Source organism: Gossypium arboreum, chromosome 1 (assembly GCF_025698485.1).
Source record: "Gossypium arboreum isolate Shixiya-1 chromosome 1, ASM2569848v2, whole genome shotgun sequence".
Lineage (NCBI taxonomy): Eukaryota > Viridiplantae > Streptophyta > Magnoliopsida > Malvales > Malvaceae > Gossypium > Gossypium arboreum.
Genome location: NC_069070.1, coordinates 13544142 through 13569029, shown reverse-complemented (window position 1 = coordinate 13569029; position 24888 = coordinate 13544142). Strand labels below are relative to the sequence as shown.

The 24888-nt window shown below is 35.3% G+C and overlaps 1 non-coding gene across 1 annotated transcript; it reads right to left on the bottom strand.

The window, feature by feature from the left end:
- Positions 1–23161: 23161 nt before the first annotated feature.
- On the bottom strand, positions 23162–23268 carry LOC128282047 (small nucleolar RNA R71). The gene has a single exon (XR_008272340.1). It is a non-coding gene; the product is annotated as a small nucleolar RNA R71 (small nucleolar RNA).
- Positions 23269–24888: the final 1620 nt, after the last annotated feature.

Here is a 24888-nt window from a genome sequence, read left to right as displayed (position 1 = left end):
TTATAAATAAATAAATAAATTTACACATTATAAATAAAAAATCTAAAATATATTGATATTACCTTTTCATATATTTAATGTTAATCTCACATATTTATTATTTATTAATTACAAAAATATTTTTAACATTATTAATTATTATCATATTTATATATAAATATATATAATTAACTAAAAACTTGTATTTTTCTATTTTAATTTATCCAATTATATTCAATGATTTAATAGATTTCTAATTTTATTAATTAATAATATACTATGTTATTTTTTAAGTGGATGTTTTAAAAATATGACGAAATTAATTAATTTCACATTAATATATTATCATATTAATTAATATTATTTTATCATTATCAATATAATAATATTAATAAATTATTATTCTAATGTTAATTTAGTAATATAATTCCCAATAAGTGATTTTTTTTTACAAATGCATACTTTTATATATATTATAAATATTCAAAAGAAACGTATTTAATCATAATTACAAGTATGCTTTTTTTTTGGTGAAAGAAAAAATATTACAAAGAACTATTTAGATATATACCCAAGCCTCTTTGGAGGAGTTTCAAAAAATTGAAGGCCATTGTTATAATCAACTGTCATTTTCGCTAGCCTATCAGCATCTTTGTTGAGTTTTCTGGAAACATAATGAATCGACCAATGCACCATTTTAGACAATAACAATTGGATTCTTCTGACCAAAGCGGATGCAACACCCCCAACCCGACCTAAGAGTTTTCGACTAAGTTGAAGGTGTTACATTCGATCACCAAAGTGATCTTGTAAAACCACCTTTTTACTTGCGTTGATATGTGAGGAAACCACACTTTTGTGTTTAGAAAAACATTTATTAATTAAGCCGGCTTTTCTTAAAAAAATTAATGAAGATACTATTATCATGGAGTTTTAAAAATAGTTAAGGTTTTCAAGAATTTTTTCAAAACTTCTAAGTATTTTGCAAAGGAGCGAAAAACATTATTAAAATTAATTGTTTTTAAAACCAAATAGCATGCAATTATCAAAGAATTAACTAAGTATCACGCTTAGAATTAATAAGCTAAAGAATACCAAACCTAAGATATAAAAGAAATAAATAATTAATAATTACAACCCTAAAAACGATGAAGGAAAAATTTAATGGAACTTTAAAATAATAATAAAAATGAGCTGCTAGTCCGGGGTTCCACCGATGCCTTTCCGAGTCCTAGTTTTCTGTGTTACCTGAAAGGTAAGAAAAAAGGGGAGTGAGTTTATGAAAACTTAATATGAGTCTAATTTTTGAACTGTAACACCTCAAACCCCGCCTAGATATTATGGCCGAATCTGAAGATGTCACAAAGAAGGGTTTTGAAACAGCGTCATTTTGATAAAGCTTTGTGTAGTTGTTTGAAAAATCATCCAGGTTTTATAACCCATATTCATTTATAATTATTACTGAAAGCGTTATTTAACCCATTTATTTGCCAAAACATAATTTACAACGGAGGTATTAGAAATTGTTATATTTGAAAATCCTGTTCGTACTCCTAGAAAACTTTGTTTTAGTAAAACCATATTTTTAGTTAACCATCACAAACAAAGAGTTAAATCGAAAGTCCAAAATAAAACCAAACAGTCCGGAGAGTCCCTTAATTACAAAACTCTTAGAAATAATCCATAAGTAAATAAAAACCATTAATTTAAAGCAGTTCACAAACTTGTGGTCATCGTGAGACTCCACTACACCGATCTGCCTAAGTCTGTGGATTACCTGTACAAAACAAACAAATAGAAGTGAGTTTTCGTAAACTCAGTGTGTAACCCAACAGAAATAAACATGCTATACATATAGAAAACACATATACAGTCAGATTCAGATTTGGACTTAAGTCTTTTACATATACAGATAACATAATCAGATAAGCAGAACAGATATACAGAATCCTACCCCTATCCTCTACACACCAGCTCTAACCATTCCATCACACCATTTGGGGTTAAAAATACCCACCCATCCCTACACACCATATAGTGTCGATACTACACATCACAAATAATATGCAGTCGAGCTACCAGAGTATAGGCAAAAAGTCGCCGTACAGATTACTTCTTCCACATATACAATTCCCACCCCAAACATATACACATAATACAGATACATAAATATCATGCTTAACATGCTCGCATATAGATAGCATATATATTTAACAAAATAATCAGACATGCATAATGGTGTCCTATTCAGAGCAGAGTATTAGAATATCAGATCACATAATTTAGGGTTTGGTTAGCCCTTACCAACCCCATAGTAGGCCCACAATCGGTCGAAGCGACTCGTGCTACCTTAGAGAAAATTTTAGAATTATGGGCCCACACGCTCGTGTGGCATCGACAGAATGTTTTTTTGGCTTCTGCCGAAATTCAATTTTTTGTGTTTAGGGAACACACTTATTTCAGTTTTAATGTAAAACCAGCCCCAAGACCACTAGCATCTAAAAACAGAATCCCAATGCCTTATTAGCAAACAATTTGTGAATTCAACAAAACTAAACCGAGCAACGCTCAAAACTTACCACTGCAAAGACGACTACACATGAACATTAAACCGTTGAAGAGAAAACTACAGCTTCACCGCCTTCACCCACACAATCATTTGTAGAATTCAGATTCCTTACAACTATCGTTACGCCACAAAAAAAATGAAAATGAAATGAAAAACTTACTCAGATCGCGAGAAGGATGGAAAAGAAAAAGTAAACCGATTGAAAGAACACGAAAGAACATAAAATAAATGTAGATGATGAAAAAAAGGACCAAACAACAGAACCAAAGAGGAATGGCAGAAAACTGACATCAGAAAACTTGGACGAGAGACAGAACCAAATTTTTTTTTGAAAAACAAAAATAAAATCAGATAACCCCAATATCCCAACTCCCCACTATCATCTTAACCACACCCACTTACTCAGACTCCCAATCCCATCCAAACTCTCTCAGCCAATTGAGACAAAAATTAATACCCACGCTCATGTAGGGATTCGAACACAAGACCTCCAACACTCCAACTCCTTACCACTCGAACCAGTAAGCTCATTCTAATATGGATTAATAGAAAATTTTATATAAACCCACTCAAAAAGGATAAGGCTAGGATTAGAAAATTAAAAAAATTTACCAAAAGTGGGACTTGAACCCCAAACCTCATACACACACCCAGAACACTCAACCACTAAAGCAGATAGACACTTGTGTCAATTTTTACAAGGCAAACTTAAAAAAATTCAAGGAGTTACAACTCTGCCCCCTAAAAGAAATTTTGGCCTCGACATTTATATGCTCAGAATAGATGAGGTTATTGTTGACGCATCGAGTCCTCAGGTTCCCATGTGGCTTCCTTAGTACCATGATTTCGCCACAGAACCTTAACCAGCGGGATGGATTTCTTCCTTAGAACTGTAATAACTCGATCCAAAATATGAATCGGCTCCTCCTCAAAAGTCAAATTTGGTCTAATCTCGATCTTCTGAATAGAAACAACATGAGATGGATCAGTTTGATACCGCCTCAACATTGAGACGTGAAACACATCATAAATACGGTCCAACTCTAGAGGTAGCTCCAACTGATAAGCGACCGGTCCTACACAATCCAGAATCTGATACAACCCGATGAACCTAGGGCTTAACTTGCCCTTACGACTGAACCTTAGAATTTTCTTCCATCAAAAAATATTAAGAAATACGAAGTCACCCACAGAGTACTTGATATCTCGCCTTTTCAGACCTACATAGGACTTTTGTCTATCAGAAGTCGCCTTCAGACGATCTTAAATCAATCTAACCTTATCTTTAGTCTCAGAAACTAACTCAGGACCTAAAATCTATCGCTCACCCAACTCAGTCCAACATAGCAGAGTACGGCACTTACGACCATACAAAGCCTCGTAAGGTGCCATCTAGATGTTAGACTGGAAACTGTTATTGTAAGCGAACTCAGCTAAGATCCTAACTACCTCGAAAATCAATCACATAACTACGAAGCATATCCTTTAGTATCTGAATCACCCTTTCAGATTGACCATTGGTTTGAGAATGGAACGCAATATTGAAGTCCAATCTCGAACCCAGAGCCTCATGCAATTTCTTTCAGAATCGAGAAGTGAAGCAAGGATCCCAATCAGAAATTATCGAAACTGGAACCCTATGCAGTCTTACAATCTTAGAAATGTAAAGCTTCACTAACTTCTGCAGAGAGTAGTTCGTCCAAACTAAAATAAAATGAGTGGAATTTTTCATTTGATCCACGATGACCCAAATAAAATCTTTCTTAGTGGGTGTTAAGGGCAACCCACTAACGCAGTCCATCGTCACTCGTTCCCATTTCCATAAAGGAATCTTAATAGGTTGTAGCAAACCTGAAGGTAACTGGTGCTTAGCCTTAACTTGCTAGCATATCAAACAACGAGCAACAAAATCTGTAATATCAAGTTTCAAACCTGGCCACTAGTACAGTTCACGGAGATCCCGATACATCTTATTACCATCAGGATGCATAGCATAAGGGCTACTATGCAGCTCCCTCAGAATTGATTGCCTCATATTAGAATCATTCAGTACACAAACCCAACCTCGAAAACACAAAACCCTATCTTTATTCAGCCCAAAATTAGATGCACTGCCACTCTCAACCTGATAGAACAGCATAACCAATGACTTATCCTCTAACTACTTTTCTCGAATCTGCTAAATCCAAGTCGGTTTAACTTGCAACTCGGCCAGTAGACCCTTATTATCAAACAGACTAAGACGAGTGAACATCACCTTCAAATCAGTCATCGCTTTGTGACTGAGAGCATCGACCACCATATTGGCCCTACCAGATGATACTCTATCGTGCAGTCATAATCTTTGAGCAGCTCAATCCATCAACGCTGTCTAAGATTCAACTCCTTCTGTGTAAAGAGGTACTTGAGGCTCTTGTGATTAGTGTAAATAATACGCCTCTCACCATACAGATTGTGCCTCCATATCTTTAATGCAAAAACCATAGCAGTCAACTTGAGACTATGCGTTGGATAATTCCCTTCGTGTGACTTAAGCCGACGGGACGCATAAGCTACAACCATACCATCTTGTGTCAGTACACATCCCAAACCGACGTGTGACACATCACTATACACCACAAACTCTTTTCCAGATTCAGACTATATCAGGATAGGAGCAGGAGTTAGAACAGACTTGTAACACCCCTAACCCGTAACTGTTGTCGGAATAGGTTAAGAGGCATTACCAGACTTATAACTCAGTTTAGAACAATAATTTATCAATTATCATCTTATTTCAGTAACTATCATTCATTCACATTCAATATGTACTTAAATCGAGCATATAAAGCTTAAAACATACATTCCAGACTAAATCAATAACATATTAAAATTTTGGAAACTTAGAAAAATTTTAACATTTCAAGTATCACACACCCGTGTGAATAGGCCGTATGCCTCACATGGCCAATAGACACGCCTGTGTCTTAGACCGTGTGGAAACAGGGCATACATACTGACTTGTCTCACATGGCCGAGGACACGTCAGTGTACCAGGCCGTGTGAAAATTGGAGAGGATACTGACTTGGGTCACACAGCCAATAACACGGCTGTGTGTCTAGCCCGTTTGCTCTTTTAAATGGCCTCACAAGCCTGTGTGTTAGGCCATGTCAAAATTGTAGGGTATACTGACTTAATTCGAAAGGGTACCCCAAGGGACACACGGCCATGTAGCATGACAGTGTATCGCACACACTGAGACACACGCCCGTGTGGACAAAAATAGGCCATTTGTAAAGCCATTTTGCCACCATATAAACACAAGCATTCACAAGCATAAATGACCACATTTTTACAACTCAATAGGCAGCCAAAATAACCATTTCAATATACATTATTTGCCATATCCAAGCCTAATAATTACATACTTATATACCTATTTAACATCATGCATAATCCATTCATTTACCAACTACATATAAAGACTTCACTTGCATAATTTCATTCCATCATTACCTTGCCAAAGCATAGTACCATAATTGAACACTTAATTCAACTAAAACATAGTACTAAAATAAGCCAAATCACATGGCTTAACATATACACAAAAACATACCAAAGTTATGATATCAAGTACATAACTAACATATTTTAAACTAGCCTATATATGCCACATTTACATGTATCCACAAGATCAAAAATACCAATCGAAAATTGGATAGTATGATGTGCAACTCCGACTTTTCCGAAACGAGCGAGCTAACGAGCCTCTATAAAACATAGAAAAAGAAGCAGAGTAAGCTTTAAAGCTTAGTAAGCCCGTACATAATCAAAGAAATAATTAAAGTGCAACCAATTCAATTTACAAATACCTAATCACAAGTAGTCATCATATGTTAGTCATTGTAAAAATACATGAAACCATCCATTAATACAATGCTTTGCATCATTCCAAATTCATATATCATATATATAACATTAACAACATTTATAAACCGTAACTCATCCATATAATATTATTTGTGCTCGTTGAACCTATTAGAAATTCAAAGGTTACTCGGGTGAGTAATATCAGTAATTCGTCAATTCATTATCATTTATGCTTTTTCGAGCCATGATTGGTAAGCTCTTCCCGAGCTGATGAACAGTAAGCTCTATTGAGCTAGAATGGTAAGCTCTATCGAGTTGAATAGGAAGCTCATATGAGCTGAAACGGTAAGCTCTAATGAGCTGATAACAGTAAGCTCTTACGAGCTAATATATTGGTAAGCTCATACAAGCTGTGGTGAGTCTGCAACAAATGCAGAAGCTCAACCAAAATGGTAACATCAATAATCCTATGAATTCATACAATTTAAACATGGATCAGCAACAAATAAATTACATGAATAAGGCATTCATACTTCAAGTATGTCCATTATATACATTCATTTCAATAATTACAAGTATATAAAAGTTTGATTCTAATTATACGAACTTACCTCGTATCTTTAGATAACACTATCGACTATTCGTCCACTGTCCTTTTTCCCCAATCTAGTTCTGGTATTTGCTTATTTTGATCTATAACATATCAAATTTAACCCATTCAAAAGTTATTCAATTCAATATAGTGCATAATTCGTATTTTGACAAATTTGCATATTTGCCTCTATACTTTTAAATTTTTTTATAATTTAGTCCTTATCACATAAAATTGCAAATTCATGCAATTTAGTACTAACCCACATCTAGCCGAATTTACTATGTATTACTAGCAGCCATATCTTTCATTATTTCACACTTTTAACCACATAATTTTATATTTTCTCAATTTAATCCTATTTGACATTTTTGTCAAAAATCACTTTACAAAACATGTAAAATATCATCAAGCTTCCGTAATCTATCATTAAACATCAAAGAGCTCAAGTATTCAACAATGGTACTTTACAAAATCATGAAAAAATTAAAAAATTAAGGTACGGGCTAGCTAGAATACGAAGCAACGATCTCAAAAATGTAAAAATCATTAAAAACTGAGTCAAAATGGACTTAAATGCTTGAACAACAATGGCCGAACCTTCAAAGCTTTAAAACCCTTATTTTCTTTCTCACATTCGACTATTGAAGAAGATGATAGCTTGAAAATTGTTTTGTAACATAATTAATTCAATTACACTAATAACCTTATTATTAAACATTAATATGTCTTATAATTCATGGACATAAATGTCCACTAACCTTAATCATGGTCAAATTTCATCATAAGGAATTATAATTTATTAAACCATAGCTATTAGGCACATTAAAATAATAGCACACAAAATTTACAATTTATGTGATTTAATCTTTTTTACCGAATTAAGCATTTAAATGGTAAAATTTCTTAACGAAATTTTTATACAGTAATTCTATCATGCTGTAAACTTTAATAAAATAATAAAATAAATATTTTAACTTCAGATTTGTGGTCCCGAAACCACTGTTCTGATTTGACTTAAAAACGGGCTGTTACAAGACTTGAGCTTTTCGAAGCTCGATTGTTGCGCATCAGTCTAGACAAAAGGAACACCCTTGCATAGAAGCTTAGTCAATGGAGCTGCAATCAGAGAGAACCCCCTGACAAACCATCGATAATATCCTACAAGACCCATGATACGTGATATTCGTGATAGGTTTTAAATATTTATAATGAATCATTCTTGAAATTAACTATTATCACGATGAAGGCAAGTGTACCTATCGAATAGAAATATAGCTTTAGCAAGACTGGATTGTCGAACCCAAAGGAACTAAAAGTACTAGTAATGACTGTCTTTTTATTATTTAGCCTAAGAATAATGGGGTTTGTTTTAATTAACTAATTAACCAAACTAAGAATTCACAGAAAATAGAATTGGGGAATTACTTTTGGAAAACTCGATTGATTGAGACAATACCTAAGGAAAAATCCACCTAGACTTCACTTGTTATTTGACTCTGAATCAGACGATTTATTCATTTAACTTGATCCGTAGAAATCCTTAAGTTATATTATTATCTCTTTCGAGACTAACAATGTCTAACCCTAGGTTGAATAATTGAAATCTCTTTCTAATTAACTCCCTAGGATTGCATTAACTCGATCTATTGATTCCTTTATTAGGTTTCACCCTAATCCGACAAAATCTTGTCACCCTATCTCTAGGCGCGCAACCAACTCCGCTTAATTATGACAAATGTACTCTTAGACAGGGTCTATTCCTCCTTTGAATAAGAGCTTAACTTGAGTCAATATCCTGGAATATCAAAATAAGAATTAAGAACACATAATTAAGAACAAGTCAAATATTTATTATACAATTCAGATAATAATAACAAGATCTGTCTTAGGTTTCATTCCCCTTAGGTATTTAGAGGTTTTAGTTCATAACTAAAAAGGTAAACATCTTAGAAGAATAATGAATACAAAACATAAAGAAAAACCTAAAACTCCTGAAGGGAAATTGAGGGGAGATCTTCAATCTTGATGATGAATCCGGCTTCTTAGATAGATCAATCGGCTTTCCTTGAGCAATTCCCTACTTCCTTACCTGTGTGTCCCTTTTTCTTCCTCCTCTAGGGTGTATTTATAGGCTTTGGAATGCCTAATAACCCTCAAAATTGGCCTTTTTCGAATTGGACTAAACTTGGGCTCGGCAGGGACACGCCCGTGTGACATACCTGTGTACGATTACTTCAGGCCGTGGTCAAGCCTGTTAAATAGGCACGGGCGTGTGGTCCACTCGTGTGAGTCATGCTTCGATTCTGCCAAATTGACACGGTCGTGTGGTCTGGCCGTGTGAGGAGGTCCAGGACGTGTTGATTTCGTACATTGGCCCATTTTCTCCGTTTTTGGCCCGTTTATCATTCCTTTCACTCTTCTATGCTCACCTAAGTATAAAACATGAAATTAAGGCATTAGGAGCATCGAATTCACCAATTTTAAGGAAAAATCATCCATAAAATGTGCTAAGCATGGGATAGAAATATGTATAAATTATGGTTTATCAACCCAGAAAACTGCAAATCTCAAATACGTTCTTAGGCTGTTTCCAGTCAAGCACAACTTCAATTTTTTTAGGATCAACTTGGATCCCCTCAGTAGAAACTATGTGCCCCAGAAAAGTTACCTTTCGTAACCAGAAATTACACTTGCTCAATTTAGCGTAGAGCTATTTCTCTCAGAGTATCTGAAGCACCATTCTAAGATGCTCATCATGCTCATCCTCAGTCTTAGAGTAAACTATAATATCGTCGATGAAGACTATGACCAATTGATCTAGATATACCTAAAAAAATTGGTTCATCAGATACATGAATATAACCGGAGCATTCGTCAGACGAAAGGGCATAACTAGGAACTCGTAGTGCCCATAACAAGTCCTAAATGCCATCTTATGAACATCCACTTGCTTAACTCTAAGATAATGATACCTAGAACAGAGATCTATTTTTGAGAATACTGAAGCCCTCGGAGCTGATCAAATAAATTGTCGATCCTTGGAAGTGGATACTTATTCTTCACAGTAAGTTTATTCAACTGTAGGTAGTCAATGCATATCCTTATGGTACCATCCTTTTTCTTTACAAACAGAACTAGTGGCCGCCACGAAAACACACTCGGATGGATGAAACCATAATCTAGAAGCTCTTGAAGTTGAGCTTTAAGCTCTGTAAGCTCCTTCAGTGCCATTCGGTAGGGAGCGATAGACACTAGAGCTGTACCTGGTAGAAGCTCAATGCCAAACTCAACTTTCTAATTTAGAGGTAAACTCAGTAACTTCTCAAGAAAGACATCCAGAAATTCCCTCACTTTTCTAATATCCCCGACAGAAGAGTTCCAATAAACTAGAACATTGACAAAAGCGATATACGTTTCACACCCTTTTCGAACCAATTTCTCAGCCACAAGAGTGGAGATCACATTAGATAGATAATCTCAATGCTCACCGATCACAACCACCTCCTTATTATCCTTGGTCCTCAGAATGGCCGTCTTAGTCGTGCAATCCAAGCTAACTTGGTGTTCAACTAACTAGTCCATACCCAGAATTAAGTCGAACTCCCCAAACGGTAGCTCCATCAAATTTGCCAGAAATATAACCCCTTGCACTTTTAACGAAACATTCCTATAAAGTCTACTAACCCGAACAGATTGCCCCAACGGACTCAGTACAGTAATCTCACTTGAAGTACTCTTAATAGAAATCCCCAAGTTTTCGAAAACATTACTAGCTATATAGGAATGTATAGAACCTATGTTTATCAGAGGCCTATCAGAGCAGTATATGAAATATAAAAAATAAAGAACGTACCCATGATAACATCAGGAACGTCTCTATCCTTTCGGCATCGAGTAGCATAAACCAGTACAGACTGCCTCGCCTCAGTCTGACTAACACCTCTGTCCGGTGCTCTCTATCTTCAGCCCATACCATTACCACCCCTAGCCGGTCCACAACTCCTAGATGGCTGTTGAACTACCCTCTGAGGCTATACGAAACTCAGACATGAAACTTGCATTTGATCAGCATACTGTGCACACTTTCGAATCCGATGCTCCAAAGGCCCACACCCCAGACAAGCCCTCAACCTTCTCCAACATTCTCTCGAATGGCTCCTACCACAATTACCACATGGCTGAATCCCAGTAGCAGTGACAGGTTCCTCCACTGTAATAGGCCTATCAAGTCTAGCCCATTTTTTAGGCTTCTGAATAGAACTAGAGGGCTTTTCCCTCTTATTCTTGCCTCTCTCACGATCCCTATTTTGGTGATCTATGCGCTTAACCTCTTTGGCGATCTTCGCCTTATCCACTAGAATAGAAAACTTACGCTCCCTCTACGGAGCTATCAGAACCCTCAAACTGTCCCTCAAACCATCCTCAAATTGGATACATTTCTCATACTTAGATGCCACTATGCCTCGAGTGTAGCGGCTCAACCTTAGAAACTCGACCCCATACTCAGCCACAGATCTATCACCTTGCTTGAGATTCATGAACTCACACCTACGAGCATCAACATAGCTCGCCCCCACATACTTTCCTTGGAAAGTAGTCTTAAAATAGTCCTAGTTTAGACAATCCGGCTGAGTACCCTCCTCAACCGACAACCATCACTGATAAGCCTCATCGCGAAGCAAAGAGGTTGCACCCTTAAGTTTTTACTCAAAAGTACAATCGATGTCATTCATGATCCTCTCGGTGGCCTCTAACCAATACTCAGCCACATTAGGGGCGACTCTAGTGACACCCCTAAACAGCTAGCTCCATTGGACCGGGTCGTTCAGTTACCGAGCCATAGGCCTTAGATCTAGAATAGGGTCCAACCACCCTCTCTAACACCCTCAACATGGCTTGAGACAGTGCATCATCCCTAGTCGAGCGGCTTTGAGACCCAGTCTAAGTAGCAGGTGAAACCAATGTCTTACTCATGTCTAAATTTGGCATATTGCCTAGAGAGGAAGGCTTAGCTCTAGCCCCCTTACGGCTTCTACCGCACCCACAAATACCACGATAGCAAGTTCCACAAGTGCTCATTGTATATTTTCAAATTTGTCTACATTATTAAATTTTATGCATCAGTTCCAGTATTTATTAGTAGATATTTTATGCTTAAATTATCAAGAGTTCAGACGTAATCCAGAGGTTTTAGTCTCTAACTAACTCAGTATCGTTTCAGAAAGTGCTAACTACAGTGTTTTCAGAATATTCTGTCTAAGTTCAAAAATACTTACAGGATCGGCGCCGAAGGCTCGGTGTACCACATACTTACTCAGAGTGATCTAATTCATTTGAAAACCAGTTCTTTTTGAAACAAGATTTTGGAACCCAAAATCCACAACCCGAGTGTTGCAACCTAGCTTTGATACTACTGAATATAACACGTCCAACCTGACCTAGACATTATGGCCGAATCTAGAGATGTCACAAAGAAGGGTTTTGAAGCAACGTCATTTCGATAAAGCTTTGTATAATTGTTCAAAAAATCATCTAGGTTTTATAATCTATATGCATTTATAATTATTACAGAAAGCATTAGTTAACCCATTTATTTGTCAAAACATAATTTACAGCAAAAATCTTAGAAATTGTTATATTTGAAAATCCTGTTCATACTTTCAAAAAGCTTTTGTTTTAGTAAAACCATATTTTCAGTTAACCATCACAAATAAAGAGTTAAATCAAAAATCCAAAGTAAAACCAAATAGTCCAAAGAGTCCCTTAATTAAAAAACTCCCAGAAATAATCCATAATAAACAAACCATTAATTTAAAGCAGTTCACAAACTTGTGGTCACCATAAGATTCTACTGTATCGATCCACCTGAGTCTGTGGATTACCTGTACAAAACAGACAAATAGAAGTGAGTTTTCGTAAACTCAGTGTGTAACCCAATAGAAATAGACATGCTATACATGTAGAAAACACATATACAGTCAGATTAAGATTTGGGCTTAAGTCTTTTACAGAAACAAATAACATAATTAGATAAGCAAAACGGATATACATAATCCTACCTCCATCCTCTACACACTAGCTCTGACCATCGCATCACACTATGTGGGGTTAAAAACAACACCCATCCCTACACATCATATAGTGTCGATACGACACATCACAGATAATATGCAGTCGAGCTACTAGAGTATAGGCGAAAGGTTGTCGTACAGACCATTTCCTCCACATATACAATTCCCGCCTCAAACATATATACAGAATATAGATACATAAATATCATGCTTAACATGCTCGATACAAATAACATATATATTTAATAGAATAATTAGACATGCATAACTGTGTCTTATTCAGAGTAGATTATCAGAATATCAGATCACATAATATAAGGCTTGGTTAGCCTTTACCGACCCACAGTATGCCCACAATCGATCGAAGCGACTTGTGCGATCCTAGAGAAAATTTTAGAATTATGGGCCCACGTGGGGCTTGCCCGTGTGGCCCACAAGGCCTAGCCAAAAACCTACACGCCCGTGTTTTATGCCCGTGTGGGCCAACACGCCTTACTTGGCCTAGCCCGTGTGGCCCACACAGCCATGCCCACACCACCACACGGTCGTGTCTTGCGCACGACCATTCCTTCATCAAACACATGGTCGTGTCTCATGCACGGCCAACCACACAGCCAGACACACCCCTGTGTGGCGTTGATAGAATGCTTATTCGACTTTCACCGAAACTTGATTTTCTACATTTTGGGAACACAACTGTTACAGTTTCGATGCGAAACCAGCTTTGAGACCACCAACACCTAAAAATAGAATTCTAATGCCCTATTAGCAAACGATTTACAAATTCAACAAAACTAAACCGAGCAACACTCAAAACTTACCACCGCAAAGACAACTACACGTGAAAATTAAACCTTTTAAGTGAAAAGCACAACTTCACTACCTTTACCTACACAACCATTTGTAGAATTCAAATTCCTTACAACTATCGTCACACCACAAGAAAAATGAAAATGAAACGAAAAACTTACCGAGATCGCGTGAAGGACAAAAAAGAAAAAGTAAAATGATTGAAAAAAATGAAAGAACATAAAATAAATGTAGATGATGAAAGAGAGGACCAAACGGTAGAACCAAAAAGGAATGGCAGAAAACTGACGTTAGAAAACTTAAAGGAGAGAGAGAACCAAAATTTATTTTGAAAAAAATAAAATCAGATAGCCCCAATATCCCAACTCCCCACTATCATCTCAACCACAATTTCCCACTCACTCAGCCTCCCAATCCCATCCAAACTCTCTTAGCCAATCGAGGCAAAAATTAATAATCACGCTCATGTAAGGATTCAAACAAAAGACTTGCAACATACCAACTCCTTATTACTCGAACCAGCAGGCTCATTCTGATATGGATTAACAGAAAATTTTATATAAACCCACTCAACAAGGATAAGGCTAGGATTAGGAAAATAATAAAAATTTTCAAAAGTGGGATTTGAACCCCAGACCTCATACACATACCCAAAACACTCAACCATTGAAGCAGATGGACACTTATGTCAATTTTTACAAAACAAACTTAGAAGCATTCAAGGCATTAAATGAACCATTATATGTATAATTGTTCAAATAGCAAATCATTCAATTTATAACAACAAAATAATTAAACATAATGTAAGGAACATTCAGTAAATCAATGCATGTTCATGACGAACTGCAATTATGAATTTTAAATTCTCACCCATCTATCATATCTGCCCTCGAGTATCACTTGACACACAAAAACACAGGTCAATAAATGACCATCCATGATTTTCCGATGATGATGGTATTAGAGTATGCCTAAAGACCAATCATGCGATGACTGTAATCACATACTCATTTTATCTTGTTTATTAATATAAGACATTGCCATTATTATTTCAGTTTCTTTTTCTGTTTATATAAGTAAACTGAATTGTAATAAAGTCCTAAGAAAATATGATTATTCTTAAAAGGTCCTTAGTCAAGTATTATTGTTGGCTTGAACAAAAATAATGCATTCAGACTAATGTCTAGTTGATTAATGACAAAGAGTTGTCATTGACATAAGGATGCCAAAATCAATACATGAGTATAGGTTAGAGAACAACATATTAGACTAACCAGGTATGAGTATGTATCTTGGGTTATTATGCAATAGTCACAATATTACTTCAAGTGATAACTATGTATATGATCCTCAAACTTAAGATTATCATTGTCCCAACATCGTGAGTCATATATTTTGATACGGTCAAAACGTCTACCGTAATAGGTTGTACTATAATGATTGATGTTGGATATACCACAATCCATGTAGTGGAATATGGTTGATCAAGATAAGATTTATCCCTCCTACATAATGGGAGTAATATCTTAGGCCTCTTGATGGAGTGAGACTAAAAATGCATGGTCATGCTCGAATAAGTTGATATAAGATATCACACTTATTTGTTTATTGAAGTCTACTCAAAAAAATCAAGAAATATGAAATTGGACTATACAAATGTGATTATTCCATGACTTTTGTCCAATCTAGATATTAAAGATAAAAAGATATAATACATGAAAAGATTATCACAGAAAGTTTATGCCGAATCACAACTTCTTCTAACTTGGGTGGTAATGATGCATTGTTAGATGTCACTAATTACTTCTAATGTTAGAAATGTTCTAGTATTACTACCAACATTACAAGAGCCTATAGGGTCACACCTTATAGTTGTAATGAACATAATTCAAATACATTTGGTATTGCATTTAGGTATCACATGAATTAAATTAATTGTTGAATTAATTTAATTTGATAGTTAAATATTAAACACATTATATGTACAAACTTATTGTACACAAATAGAGAACAAAGATAAAATTAATATATGAATTTGATTCATACAAAATATTAATTGTATGTATTTTATCGAATTTATTAATATAAAAATTATATTAATTAATTTTGGTCAAAATATAAATGTAACACCTCTCACCCGTATTCAACGTCGAATAGGGTTATGGAGAATTACCGAACTTATAAATTAATTAAACATACATTTCTCATACATTTTCAAAATTCATGCAATTATAACTCAACATCATCACATTGTCCCTAATACAAGCCTACGAGGCCCCAAACATGCATTTGAAATGGTTCAGGACTAAACCGATATCTCAGAAAATTTCAAAAAACTTATAAAAATTTTCAAACTATAGGGGACACATGCCTATATGGCTCGGCTGTGTGTCTTACATGGCCAAAGACATGCTCGTGTCACAGGCCGTGTGGACATTCGAAATGGGATCACATGGCCGTGTCCCAACCCGTGTCCGACCCCGTGTAACTCTCTAACTTGGGTCACATGGCCAACACACACGCCTATGTGGCTAGCCTATGTGCCCTAAGAAATGGCCACATACGCCCGTGTGCCAGGTCGTGTGATAGGCCGTGCCAAACCTGTAGGGTGTACTGACTTATGTCACATGACCAAGTCACACGTTCGTATGCTGCGTTGTGTGGAGCATACTGACTTGATTTTTAAATACACACCAAGGGACACATAGCTGTGTAACCTGACCATGTGTCACACACGGCTGAGACACACGCCCGTGTCTCTACCCATGTAGACAAAAATAGGCTATTTACCAAGCCATCTTGCCACCCAAATTTGCATATATCTACACCAAATCAAATGGCACCAAAACATGGCATAAATGGACATTCAAGTCAACTAAATCAAGCCTAATTCATACTAGTTCTATACCATCATCCACAATACACACAAGTAGCAAAATAGGCCATTCCATTTATACCAAATTTACATTCACAATTCAACTAATTTAACACTTTCAAACATGCATCATTTTGCCCAAATTCACAAGTATACTAATTCTCAAATATCAACCATTTGACATCCACAATACCTATAATCAACAAGCATCATACATCCATCAACAAACTCACAACATAAGCCATATGCACAAACAAATCAACAAAATCAAGCCAACTCTCATGGCTATAAACAAAACCAAACTCTTAATAATTACAAGCCATTTCAAATGACTAAATTCATTAACTACACATATACCAACATGACTAATGTCCCTATACATGGCATATACTCAAAATACTTGAGTTCAAAAGTACCAAAGTGATAGTTGGATAGTGTGATGAAGTCTCCGACGATTCTCGAATCTGAGCTAGCTTTGATTTCACTATAAAACACAGAAAATAAAAAAAAAAGTAAGCTATAAAGCTTAGTAAGTTCGTATAATACTAAATTCAATTAACCACAAGTATACAATTCAACCAATTGAATATATCAACATATAACTCATATTAGATAACAAACCTTTCACATATTCAATCATAAGATTTGATGTAAAATTCACAGTTTTCTTCGATTCAAAGCTCATGCGGTTCGTGTACATACCTGTACAATCTTGTATCAAACTTATAATCAACCACACCTCTAACATATATACCTGTTAACCATTCAAAATAATATTAGATACTTGAGAATCTCGCACCCTAAGTGCCATATATATATAGCCGAAGCTATCTCAATCTCGTATCACATATAATGCTCACGCTAAAGCTATCAACGGGTCTGCTCACACAAGCTGATGGTCATGAAAAAGCTACATAGTGCTGCTCACACAAGTTGAAGAGTAGTCGCAACACATGTCAGATAACTCAGCCACCGGTAGGACGTACGGGCCAGCACCCAAATCACATAACCCCTAATGACATGTCATTCGTACCCTAATCTATTCCTAAGGTTCAATCAGGATTTTTCACTTGTCGAATTGTCGTCGAACATGCCCATAGAGTCGTACTCACAATTTATGCAATATCAAGGCATTTAAATACATTTATAACAAACCTTAATACATATGAACTTACCTCGAATGCAAAAAAGGCGTAATAAGTCGATTAATCTGAACCTTGTTCTTTCCCCGATCTAAATCCGTATTTCACCTTTCTTGATCTAAATAATATAAAGTTTAGATTATTTAATTATCACTCTATTTAATTTAGTCCAAAATACACATTAAGGCAAATTTATACTTTTCCCCCTAACATTTCAAAATTTTTACAATTTAGTCCTTATTTCATAAAATCACAAATTCATGCAATTCAACCAAAACCCATGCTGGAAAAATTTCAATTAGGTCCTTAGCAGATCATATTTTTCATTTACTTCACAATTTAACCACAAAATTTACACATTTCACAATTAACCCCTAAATGATAATTTTGTCAAAAATCACTTTACAAATATTGTTTATCTAAGAACAAGCATGCATTTTCTATCATCAAACATCAAAACATACATAGATTCATTAATGAAAAAGCCATAAACCTTTAACAGTGTTGCAAATTAGTCCTTGGGCTAGTTAGACTAAGCTGCAACGATATTAAAAATATAGAAATCATTAAAAATGAGACAAAAATCATACCTAATTGCAAGAATTGTTGATGGCCAAATGAAGAACCCTAGAAATGGCTTCTTGTCATTCTAGTTTCGGTTGGGAAGATGAAAAGAGATGATAAAAATTATTTTGTTCTATTTAATTAACCTTATTTTTACTAAATACAAAAATTAACCTTTAAAAACATCATAAATTTCAAAATTACCAAGCCACTATCATCCACTATCATGTTATTGGGCTATTTATCACATAAGGGCTTTCACATTAATATTCCATAGCTATTAGAGATGTCTAACTAATAGAACATCACTTTTGCACTTTACGTGATTTAGTCCTTTTATCTAATTAAGCATTCAAATGATAAAATTTCTTAACGAAAATTTCACACAATCATACAATCATGTTGTAAAATTAAAATAATAATAAAATGATTATTTTGACTTCAAATTCTTGGTTTCAAAATCACTATTCGATTTAACTAAAAATAGGTTGTTACAATAAAACACATGAAAATTAATATTCTTTTGAAAAGAATATAATTAATATATGAATTTGATTCATACAAAATATTAATTGCATATATTTTACCGAATTTATTAATATAACAGTTATATTAATTAATTTCAGTTGAAACATAAAAGATATGGAAATTAATATTCTTTTGGAAAAGATATAATTAATATATGAATTTGATTCATACTAAATATTAATTTTATTTATAGAAATAGTTATATTAATTAATTTTGGTTAAAATATAAAAGACATGGAAATTAATATTCTTTTAGAAAGAATATAATTCATTTTTCTAACTTTCCTTTGCCTTCTCTATTAATAAGGGAATAGTCTTATATTCTTTTGTAAAAAATATAATTCCTTTTTTTTAACTTTTCATTTGCCTTTTCTATTAATAAGGGAATAATCCTGGTTTTCCCTTTTAATATGTGATATCAAAGAGGATAAAAGGATGATAATTTCTTAGTGTCTGAAGGTTACTAACTTAATAATTTAAAAGGTCTAGCAACCATTTTAATTCTCTCTGAAAAGTTCAAGAGAAAGTGGTTTTTTCTTTTTGATGGAGTGGACTATGTAGAGCCCGAGGCACTTTCAATTTGGCTTGGACTCGACATCGAATTGGCAGCATCCTTTCAACCTTTTTAGTAAAGAAGGTACATTTTCAACCTTTTTTCAACCCAAATGATTCCTCGTATATGGATCCGTGGTTAATGATCATCAAAATAATTTTTCTACTGGGCCACGGGGCGTACTGACAATCCAATAGTGGTATTAGAGCCACTTGTATGATAGGGATTTGGGATTAAATTTATTGGTTGATGCGATTCTATAAGATACATGTTGTATGCTATGTTTGATATGCACGATGTTTGGAAATACATGGTTATAGCCCGATAGCCCATTTAATTTATTATTTGCAAATGTTGTAATTTTATAAATACGACTTGCATATCATGCCTTTCTATACTTGTCTTGTCATCTTACTCCCTTGTATGTGAAACAAGTTTCTATAATTGTAAATTGTACGAGTTGATACAGACTAGAGAAAAAGAAGTCTGGGCTACCTAAAATGGAAATGAAGTTTGAGAAGCGACATAAACCCTTAGAATTCCCTACGGTTCTCCTATTGGCTTAGGAGGAACCACCTTAGTTTTATGGGCTACAACCATTATATTTATTTACTGCTTTATATTTTTCTTGTATATGGTACAATTGATGATATGTTAGCATGCATGTTATAGGATATTAATAAGATCAATTAAATGATTAAATGGAAAAGTGTTGACCATAATGGAAAACCCCTCAATAAAATATGAAGTTAAAATTGCCTTCCAATATTACCCTTGTTAAAGCCTCAATCGATACAATCTGGGTTCTACTAAAGTGAAAGTACATGTATCTATCTTGGTCAAATGCGAACAATAGCCAAGTGATATTCGTCGGTTATGATATTTGTTAATAACTTAACTAGGTTACTCTAATAGGATTAGATACTTAGTGGCAAGAGATTTGGATAGATCATGAGATGATTGGAACAAGAGTTATTCACCAAATAAAGGAGTTACATGTGATGTAATTAGTAAGTTTTACTTACTTAAAAATAACCATAATCTTGAGAGTAAAACCAAAGCTGACTTAAGAAGAGGTGAAATATGAAACCTTACCTACTAGAAAACTTCAGAGAAAGTCTTTCCAAAATTAATATGTGAGGGTTATCAAATTTGAATAAAATAGTGGGAGCATCATTTATCAAAGTCCTTTTAATGATTATAATAAACTTGGTAAATGTACTCATGAGCATATTTTATTATTATAGATTAATTATGGCAAACAACACAATTTCTTTATCATAGCGATCAGTCCTTGAAAAGGACAAGTTGAAACGGCTTGAACTTCTTTGACCGGTTCTATAACTTGATAATTGTCCTCAAACAAAAACAAAAATTATATGTCATTGAAGAACCTATTCCCAATGAACTGACAGCTAATGCCTCTAGAGATGACTTATAAGAAGCATCTTGATGACATATTATACATAGGATGTCTAATGCTTGCCATCATGACTCCTGAGCTTCAAAATCAACATGATGATATGGTTGCCTATGATATGGTTTCTGATAAACCGTAAATTATACATATTTTTACCCCATGTTTAATGCATTTTATAGATGATTTCTCATTAGCTCCTATGCTTTAATTTCATGTTTTGTACTCAGGAGAGCACTAAGAGTCAAAAGGAGCCAAAAATGAGCCAAAAAAGGGACAAAACGGACCAAATCGAAAAGATGACACGGCCTAAGCCTTGCCACACGGGCAGCTCACACGCCCGTGTCTTTCGAGGGTGTCGACCAAGGCTTTCATGATTCACATGGCCTGGCCATTGACCCACACGGCCGTGTGCAATTTAATGGATCAAACACGGCCTGACAATCACGTCACACGGTCGTGTCACACGAGCGTATCCCTGCTAAGTCCAAGTTAAGTCCAATTCGGAAAAGGCCACTTTGGAGGGTTTTTAGGCATTCCAAAGCCTATAAATACGCACTAGAGGAGAAGAAAAGGGGAGACGAAGAAGAGGGGTAAGAAATTACCCCAAGGAAGCCGATTGATCCATCTCATAAGCCAGATTCATCATCAAGACTGAAGATCTCTCCTCAATTCCCCTTCAGGAGTTTTGGGTTTTCTTTATGTTTTGTATTCTTTATTCTTTTGAGATGTTTTCTTATTTAGTTATGAACTAAATCCCCTAAATACCTAAGGGGAATGAAACCTAAGAAGAATCTTGTTATTATTTTCTGAATCGTATGATAAATATTTATCTTGTTCTTAATTATGTGTTCTTAATTCTTGCTTTGATATCCCAGGATACTGATTCAAGACACGCTCTTATTCAGAGGAGGAATAGACACTATCTAAGAGTACATTTTCCATAATTAAGCGGAGTTGATTGCGCGCCTAGAAATAGGGTGACAAGATTTTGCTAGTTTAGGGTGAAACCTAATAAGGGGATCCATAGATCGAGTTAATGCAACCTAAAGTGTTAATTAGAGAAAAGTCTTGGTTATTCAATCTAGGGATTAGACGTCATTAGTCTTGAATAGGGATAATAACATAACTTAGGGATCTCTACGGAACAAGTTGAATGAATAAATCGTCCGATTCGGAGCCAGAATAACAACAGTCTAGGTGGATTTTTCCTTAGGTATTGTCTCAAGTCAATCGACTTTCCCAAAAGCAATTCCCCAATTCTTTTCTCTGTGCATTCTTAGTTTAAATAATTAGTTAATTAAAACAAATGCTAGATAATAAAAAGATAGTTATTACTTGTACTTTTAGTTCCCTTGGGTACGATATCTCGGTCTTGCCATTACTATACTATTGTTCGATAGGTGCGCTTGCGTTTTCGTCGTGATAATAGTTAGTCTAGGTTTGGTCTTCATTATAAATATTTATTACCTGTTACGGATCACGCGATCAAGTTTTTAGCGCCGTTGCCGGGGAACTGAAATATTAGGAACACTAAATTTTTATTACTTTAGCCATTTATTTTTCTTGTAATTTTACTTTATTTTATTATTTATTAATTTATTTTTTCTCTCTCTTGGTAGGTTTTTATAGTTTATGACTAGAAGAAACCCGTCAGGACCATTACTCTTTGACGAAGAAATCGATCGTACAATTCGCAAAAATTAAAGAGAAATAAGGCATAGTTTATGATACACGGAGAACGAGCGAGAAGATAATACTCAACCCCCAACTGAAGAGATGGCCGAAAACCCAGGCGATCAGCTGCCTCCTGCAATTGCAGCTAATCAAAATCCTGCTCCACGTACTATGTATGATTATGCTAAACCTTCTTTAACAGGAACTGAGTCTAGTACAGTTAGACCTGCTATTGCTACAAATAATTTCAAACTAAAACCTAACACGATTCAGATGATACAATAGTTTGTTCAGTTTGATGGTTTGCAGGATGAGGATCCCAACACGCACTTGGCAAATTTTCTTGAATTTTGTGATACATTCAAAATCAATGGCATTTCTGATGATGCCATTCGTCTTCGGTTATTTCCCTTTTCACTGAGAAACAAAGCTAAATTGTGGTTGAACTCGTTACCATGAGGGTCTATCACTACTTGGGAACAAATGACCGAGAAATTTTTACTAAAATATTTTCCGCCAGCTAAAACGGCTAAATTACGTAATGATATCTCTTCTTTTGTGCAGATGGATTTAGAAACACTTTACGATACATGGGAGAGATACAAGGACTTACTGAGAAGGTGCCCTCACCATGAGTTACCGCTTTGGCTGCAAGTTCAAACGTTCTACAATGGTGTGAATCCCTCGACAAGACAAATGATTGATGCAGCTGCTGGCAGAACCATCAACAATAAAACACCGAAAGATGCCTATGAATTCATAGAGGAGATGTCACTGAACAACAATCAGTGGCAAGTTATGAGGACAAAGCCAACGAAAACAGCCGGCGTCTATAACATCGATTCAATCACCATGCTCTCTAATCAGGTAGAACTTCTCAATAAAAAGATTGATAGTTTTCTTGGTTCTACGTAGGTATATCCAGTAATGAGGTGTGACTCAAGCGGAGGAGGTGTGCATACAGAATACCAATCCTCCAATCCTACAAATGAAGAAGAACAAGTCAACTATATGGGTAACAATAACTTTAGATCTCAAAATAACCCATATAGTAATACTTATAATGCAGGTTGGAGGAACCACCCAAATTTCTCCTGGGGTGGTCAAGGAAATCAAAAGCCACAAAATCCTCAGGGTTTTCAACAGCCACCTTATCAACAGGAGAAGAAACTAAACCTTGAAGAGATGCTTTCTAAATTCATCTCGGTGTCAGAAACCCTTTTCAAAATACCGAGACAACACTTAAGAATTAACAAGCATCGATCTAAGGACTCGAAACTCAGATAAGCCAGCTGTCTAAACTAATCTCGGAAAGGCCACTAGAAAATTTATTTAGTAATACCAAATCCAAAGAGCATGTCAAAGCAGTTACACTAAGGAGTGAGAAAGTGTTAGCGGAATCTGAAAAAAAGTTAGCAAAAGAAGCCGTGGAAAGCGAAAGGAGGGAAGAAAAACTCAAAAATAGTGACAAACCAGTACCGAAGGAATATTCACCACCGGTTCCATATCCAGCAAAATTAAAAAGAGATCGTATTGATGCACAATTCGATAAGTTTCTTGAACTTTTTAAGTAATTACATATCAAATTACCTTTTGTTGAAGCTATATCGCAGATGCCTATATACGCAAAATTTTTAAAGGAACTTTTAACAAATAAAAGGAAGTTTGAGGACTTATCTACAGTAGGACTCAATGAGAAGTGCTCCGCCATACTCCAAAATAAGCTTCCAACCAAACTAAAAGATCCAGGAAGTTTTACTATCCCTTGCTTAATTGGTAATCTGAATATTGAAAAAGCAGTAGCTGATTTAGGCGCTAGTATTAATTTGATGCCGCCTAAAATGTTCAAACAGCTTGGTCTTGGGGAACCTAAACCCACTAGGATGAGTATTCAATTAGTCGATAGATGTGTTAAATATCCCAGGGGTATTATAGAAGACGTACTCTTAAAAATAGATAAATTTATATTCCCTGTTGATTTTGTTGTGCTTGACATGGATGAAGATGTGGAAGTACCCTTAATTTTAAGGCGCCTATTCCTAGCCACTGCTAAAGCCGTGATTGACGTGGGTGTCGGTAAATTGGTACTTAGAGTAGGTGACGAGGAAATGGTCTTTAAAATTTATGATGCTATGAGATTCTCTAGGGAACAAGATGATTCATGTTATTTCATTGACTCTATTGATCATATTACTCAAGACTCTTTTCAGGAAATTGTACAAGAGGAGACGACAGAACCGTGTCCAGCTCAAAACGAG